Source organism: Triticum urartu, unplaced genomic scaffold (genome assembly GCF_003073215.2).
Source record: "Triticum urartu cultivar G1812 unplaced genomic scaffold, Tu2.1 TuUngrouped_contig_6792, whole genome shotgun sequence".
Lineage (NCBI taxonomy): Eukaryota > Viridiplantae > Streptophyta > Magnoliopsida > Poales > Poaceae > Triticum > Triticum urartu.
Window position 1 is genome coordinate 1187 of NW_024117581.1, and position 6718 is coordinate 7904.

Below are 6718 nucleotides of genomic sequence, written 5' to 3' on the forward strand. Positions count from 1 at the left end.
GACCGACATGCTCGATGTGATTCATGTATGCCTGTCCCCATAGGTTGGTGCCACTTTGGGTTCACGACTAGCCATGTCGGCCCGGATTCTCTGTCATATGGATGCTAGCGACACTATCATATACGTGAGCCAAAAGGCGCAAACGGTCCCGGGCCATGGTAAGGCGACACCCGTGGGAATACCGTGCGTGAGGCCACAAAGTGATATGAGGTGTTACCGGCTAGATCGATGTGACTTGGAATCGGGGTCCTGACATGAACGATGGCAAATACTAGCTTCAAATCCTTTGAATTTCATTTCTATCTCAGTGAACCTAATGTGCTCCCCAACTTTCTGATCAACCAAAATGTCGTGTGCACTTATTTCTCTCGGAGAGGCATGCATTTTGACCTAATAATGGCTGAACTATATTTGATTTTTATTGTATGTTTCAGGGTCAGGGTTCTGTACTATAGGAGGAAACAAGATGGGGCATGTGGTTTTCAAGGAAAAATATTGGAACTGGTACGTGGGTTCTCTTTTCGTTGATTCTTTTTCTGTTGTTACTATCATGGTTTTGCACATGCATAATCGAGTGTGTTATAGCTGAATGTTCTTGGGCATTCAAAAATGGTCATTGGCATTAATTAATTTCCATTTGAGTATAATGCACCAAAGATACACATTATGTTCCTCTGCATTATTGATTTTTGTGCATAAATCGTTTACAATGGTCACTCTATTTGAGATTCTCCTTCTGAACTTTAAAGAGGCTGCATAGTAATATATTCTGCTCCTTTACTTCTCAGATGCCTTGCGTTGATCTCTCTGATCTGGTCGGCCTGGCGCGGGAACTGAGCCGCCGTCGATGAATTTATCGCAGCTTGGCTACCTATTGATTTGGATCCGGTACGATCCCCATCTCTCTCTCTCTCTCTCTCTCTCTATCTATCTATCTATCTATCTCCGAGACTCATCCACACACTCGTTCACTCACTCTCTTTGTGCGCGCACGCAGTTCACACACCTGAACCCAATTACTGAAGTGTGTCGTGTTGGTTTACTTGAATGATACTTGCTCCGTTGTTGTGTTTAGTCATATTGTCCTATCTTAACATATGCTGTGCTCGCCAAGTTCAACGTCTGGTATTCGGTGACAAGTCTGAATGAATATATTAATCTGAGCAAGTATTCAGTCCATGTACTTGCGTTGTTGATATTTGATTTTTATTTTCTCAATTATATGGACGTGTTAGTTCTTTAAAGATCTCTCAGCTATAAAATTGCTCTAGGCTACTTGGGATCCAACAAATACTAGAGCATATATACGCTGAATTCTATCCCTAATTTGAAAGTTAGTTTCAGATACTTCTGATTAATTAACCATATGGATGAGATTGCTTCTGGTAATAAGTTATTTATTGATTGTTTTGCTTCAAATAGTTTATGATTGATGCTCCATTAGCCTCCTTTTAGACTATGCTCCTCTGATTTATTTGTATGGCATTTGCTGTAGCTTTGAATGCAGGTAGGTTTGTTCATAGGTTTATGCGGCGCATGTACTGGCATAATACTTGTTGAAGCACCTCCCTGGCTTCCTTGCCTTGCTGCTCTAGCACCAGCCTCGCCACCACTAAGGTTTGCTCTAATTTCTATGCCATGGCTTTTTTATGCTTGATTTGCTATGTGGAAAATGCAATGTGATGCTTGCATGATCGATGGATGCAATCCTAATGTAGAAACCTTGCCTTGCTGCTCTAGCGCCAGCCTCGCCGCCGCTGTAGTTTGCTCTAATTTCTATGCCATGATTTGTTTATGCTTGATTTGCTCTGTGAAAAGTGCAATGTGATGCTTGCATGATTGGTGGATGCAATCCTAATGTAGAAACACATACCTTTTTTGGCATGGGTAGCACATATGTGACACTGTTATCATTAGTCTGCTCTCCGATAGGAATTCTTAGCCTTTGGTTTAGGTAGATCTTATATAATTTTTCTTTTCCTGTTAATTGTAATCTTTAGATGGATTTTCCTTTCTAACTGATTGCATTATTTGGTTGTATAGATTCAGTATGAAATGAATACTTTTTTGGGAATTCTCTAATTCATCTATAGAGAGGTGGGATCCATATGGTAGAGATGAAAGCCGGATTCTATTAGACATAACTATGCTTTTTTAATTGGCCATGCGAATGCTTGCTACCAACTTGAATTGACCCACTTCTACATATGAAATTGTAATTTGTTGACACACACTTAAATAAGCATCCACAATCTGTCCTAAAGGTGATTGCCCCATCTGTTTAGTGGTGTAAACAAGTTCAGGTTGCGCAAGCATAGCAGTGAGGGAGGGGTCTGCTTTAGTGTAGTCCGTATGTGGCTTAGCGGTTTTTTAAAATCAAAGGAAATGCTCTGTGCAGACAAATACATATCTAATCTAGGGGGTATACATAATAGCGGTAGCTAAATAATAATGTTTAGATTCAGGCAATATACTACAATCTGCCTTGTGGAGAGGGGCCTATGCTTACTGGGTTTTCTGTACGGTGTTTTTATTGTTTTTTACCTGCAGAAAAGGTTCTCAAATCTTAGTAAGGCCCAAAGAAAGGATCTTTCTTTGTATCTCTTATTTTGGTTATAACCTGCTGTCGAAGGTAGCCTTGGATATGGCTGATTATTTACATAACACATATTTGTTGCCTTGCTTGGGCTGTTGATGATATCCACACCTACGCACGGCTTTTTAATTTCCTGCTACTTTAAGCAGTGGTCGTAAACTGACTTTATAATGGGGCAGGCACTATAATTACTTCAGAGTTGTTATCTCATTTTCGGTCCTATGCACTTTTCTAAGATGCTGGGTCCATTTTCTACTTCGGCTACGTGCGAGCACCATCTCACGTCCTTGCGCTCTTGAATTACTGATTTCAGATTATAAGCCAGTGGACATGTGCACGTCAAGCTTCGTTGACCAGAATCGGTAGTTTAGGCTTTTCCCTAATTTAATGGATTATCACAAATGGTACTGCCGTGTTAGGTTGCCAGCTCCATAAATTACATGGTAACAACACATCGCGATCAGTTTGCTGACCAGCCAAGGATATATTTTTGTCATTCTTTATGTCTATTTATTATCGGTATAATGGCTTATGCCTGAGGCTTCTTCTTTTTAGCTATGGCTTCTCTGCTCGCTGTCTCATACTGTATTACAGTTGCTTCATGCAGTTCCTTGCAGCCTTATGTTTTATGCTCTTGGTCCTTGCAGGATACCCATCATGTGTTTAGGATCCCACACATGGCGGTTCTTGACATGCTTCGAGCACACCTTGGGCTATCACCAGCTCAGTACGAGCGTGTTGTTCATGAGGGAGGGTCGATTTGATTGACTAAATCTGTAGCCAGCCAGAACCGAGGTTCAGGTCATTCTTGTACGAACATCTACGTTGCCATCCCAGTAAAAGGGCAGCTTGATTGAATCATGTTTGGTTAAAAGAAGTTCAGAATCTGCATCTCTAACTCTTCATCGATGATCAAGAAACTCATTCTTTGATGATTTTTTATTCACTTGCATGTGTTCCGGCATTATTATTATGAACCTGTGACAAATATCTTTTTATGCTACTGTAGTGAGCATCATGCTAGCTATTATGATGCTGTACTGAAGTGCTAATCATGTGAGTGAATATATATTAGTTGGTTTAAGCATCAGTGAATATTATTTACCCCATAAATCTGCACATAATTTTCTATGCTATGTGGTAGGTTTTTCTAATTGTTGGTCATTTGATCCCGATATGATCTCTTACTTAGGTGCTTGCTGCACCCATATATTTTTAGAGCAGAGGAGATGGTACATCATATAGTTTGGTCACGAGGTTTATTTTTTACCACTGGCTATGTAGGTTTTGTGCTAGAATGCATTTCGTACACAACTATTAGCTATGCTTAATTGTGTTTAGCAACTTCCTTGCAGCTCGTGCGTTGCAGAATTTTATAATTAGCAAGAATTTTACCTCCCTGGACTGAATAATTAGCTGACTTGGCACTATATATGTTCATATCTGATTGTGCGATGTGTGAAATTAAGTTGCAGCCCTTAGTATACTTCATTTTTTCCCTTTGCTTCCTTCATATTTTCCTATAAATTAACTAGAAGCTTTATATTTTATGAGATGCATGGGCACTTATCGTTGCAGCATGAGTTGCCACCAAATCAGATTAGAATTTTTTTAAGCAGATTCCTATATTTTGAAATAGTTATGCTGATCACATTGCTTAGATGGTTCATGTCTTATTTTGTAATGTACTTCATCGTGTCTCAAGCTTTATGTGCTTAATGGTGAGACGTCTCACATGATCTTAAATATGATCAGCGAAAACCTGAGTACGTGCACGTTTGTCTTGGCTTTTTGGGGTTTGATATTCTTGATGCCGTAAAAGATTGTAATATGTAGCTTCTTCAATTTTTAGGTGCTGGAGATGTATAGAACAGGACGAAGTTTACCCTGAATATGCCGTCTATCCCCTTCCTGTAAGTCTTATCATTATCATCATCATCTCAGTAGCAACTGAAGCAAACCCTGCTAATATCCCATAAAGTTGTTGGGATCATGGAGGAATTGGTTTCTCATGGCAGGAAGGCAAAGCTTGGGTGACACATCTCTTGGCAGTGGCTTGCCTATCTCTCGCTTCAAAGATGGAGGAGACATATGTGCAGCTCCCCGTGGACCTACAGGTCAGTGAGTGATGCATCTCATCTCATGACAGACCTCTGCATACATACATGCATCATTGAAAGGGTATTTCTTTCAGTTTCATCTCAATTAATCGACGGTTTTCGCTTGAAAGATGGTTGAGGCAAATTCTGCGTTTGAGGGAAGGACAATAAAAAGGATGGAGCTTTTGGTGCTCAGCACCTTCAAATAGAGGATGCAAGCTATTACTGCTTGCTCATTTATTGACTACTTCCTTTGCAAATTCAATGATCATGACGCACCCTCCATGCTCGCATTCTCCTGTTCGACCGACCTCATCCAGAGCACAGCTAAAGGTATGAGAGTTAAATCAGACCTCCTTTTTAGTATTCTTTGATCAATGTGGTAAATCAAATCTCTTTTTTGGCATTCATCGATCAATGTGTTAAACCAGATCTCTTTTTTAGTATTCATCGATCAATGTGTATAACTTGGTGGTGATCAATTCTTAAAAGCCTGAATCAATTTTCTGATTTAAGTTTTACATTTTTAGGCCAAAGGAATCTTGCGCATAAAACAAGATAATGACCAAGAAGAGCATGTGAGGGGCCAGCAGGTGTTTATCCCGAGTGATTTCAGTGTTTGTCAAGCCTGATTAAGGTACTTCATTATTCTCTTGCACACAACTGCTAACGCACATGAATCCACCATTTATTCTTTTAATATTACACGATGACCGGGTTTATTGTTAATCTGAATGCTTCAATGAAGCTGGCCGCCTTGCTTTTTCTCGAGCTTTTGTTTGGTTATGATAAGAAAAGAAGAAATACTTTGATACATGATAGATATACATGAGCGCATACTCATGTGAATTTTCTATTAAATTTGTCACCACTTGATTGTAGTTTTGTCAATCGCTCTGCAGGCCGTCATGCTTATTCTCGACATGCAATGGATTCTTATGTCTGTTTAGGCCTAACCTCACCAAACTTTGCTACACTTCACATCATGAGGGAGGGAGGGTAAGTAAGTAAATTGGCAGTCTTACTGAGTCTGAATTTGAAGTAGTGTAGTATCCCATCATCCTGTCAGCCAGACATTGAACTCACTGTGGACTCAATCAAAAGCATTTGAATTTCTCATATATTATTATTAAAACTATCAGTGGTGTAGTATCCAATCATTCTATAAGCCAAACATTTGAACTGGTCGTGGACTTGGTTAGAAGTATTTGAATTTCTCATATAATCTTTGTGCTTTTTTACTTTTATCTTACTATGTTACGAAAAGGACCAGTAATAACTTATGTGATTTGAAAACACATAAGATCTCATGAGTTAGGATGGACATAACCATGCCCTCTGAAACAGTCACCAAGCTTTAAGTTTATCTCTCTTCATTTTTAAGGATTAGGAGGACCACCTATCACCCACTGTCCAAAACCTTTCATAGGGTGTCAGTGCATGAATTGTTTTCTTGCTATACATACACACACTATATGCATAATTTGGGTAACACGAGATGTCTTTCAACAGATGCGTCCATTGCAACACAAGCAAATCAGGTGACAAGGTGTTTGGAGAAGCTACTCATAGCTAACTACATAGTTTAGTACAATGTATTAAAGCAGTGTAAATAAATAACTTATATGGCCTGCTTTTGGTACATAGTACCGAACCTTGATCTTTAGGTATTTCATGCTACAATTTTTAACAAATGCACCAATGGTTTGTAACGAGATTTGATGTTTTGCATTGGACCATTACTGTTGTAAGTAAATATTATCTTTTGCTTTTTGAGTTATACTACCAGGTGTCAGATTGTTAGACTGAATAAATATATACCATATGTTCGATAGTTAAACATCTCAAGATATCTATTGTATATTACCGGATTAGCTAAAACGGAACCGGATAGGGTGTGGCAGGCCGCAATATTATGCTATTTTTTTATATTTGCAATGTCTCGATGACTGTATTACGATTGGATATGACTTGTACCCGGCAGCGGTGCTGCCGGGTGCGGCCAGCCGCATTTCCTATCTAG

General features: G+C 39.3%; 1 long non-coding RNA gene across 2 annotated transcripts; it reads left to right on the plus strand.

Moving 5' to 3' along the window:
- Positions 1-433: 433 nt before the first annotated feature.
- On the plus strand, positions 434-6473 carry LOC125531092. Of its 2 annotated transcripts, XR_007293102.1 has the most exons (10): positions 434-504; positions 789-888; positions 1496-1617; positions 3244-4362; positions 4449-4509; positions 4615-4713; positions 4827-5028; positions 5226-5332; positions 5598-5694; positions 6208-6473. It is a non-coding gene; the product is annotated as an uncharacterized LOC125531092 (long non-coding RNA). The 2 variants fall into 2 exon arrangements; XR_007293101.1 differs by having other exon boundaries at positions 3244-4509.
- The last annotated feature ends 245 nt before the right edge of the window (positions 6474-6718 follow it).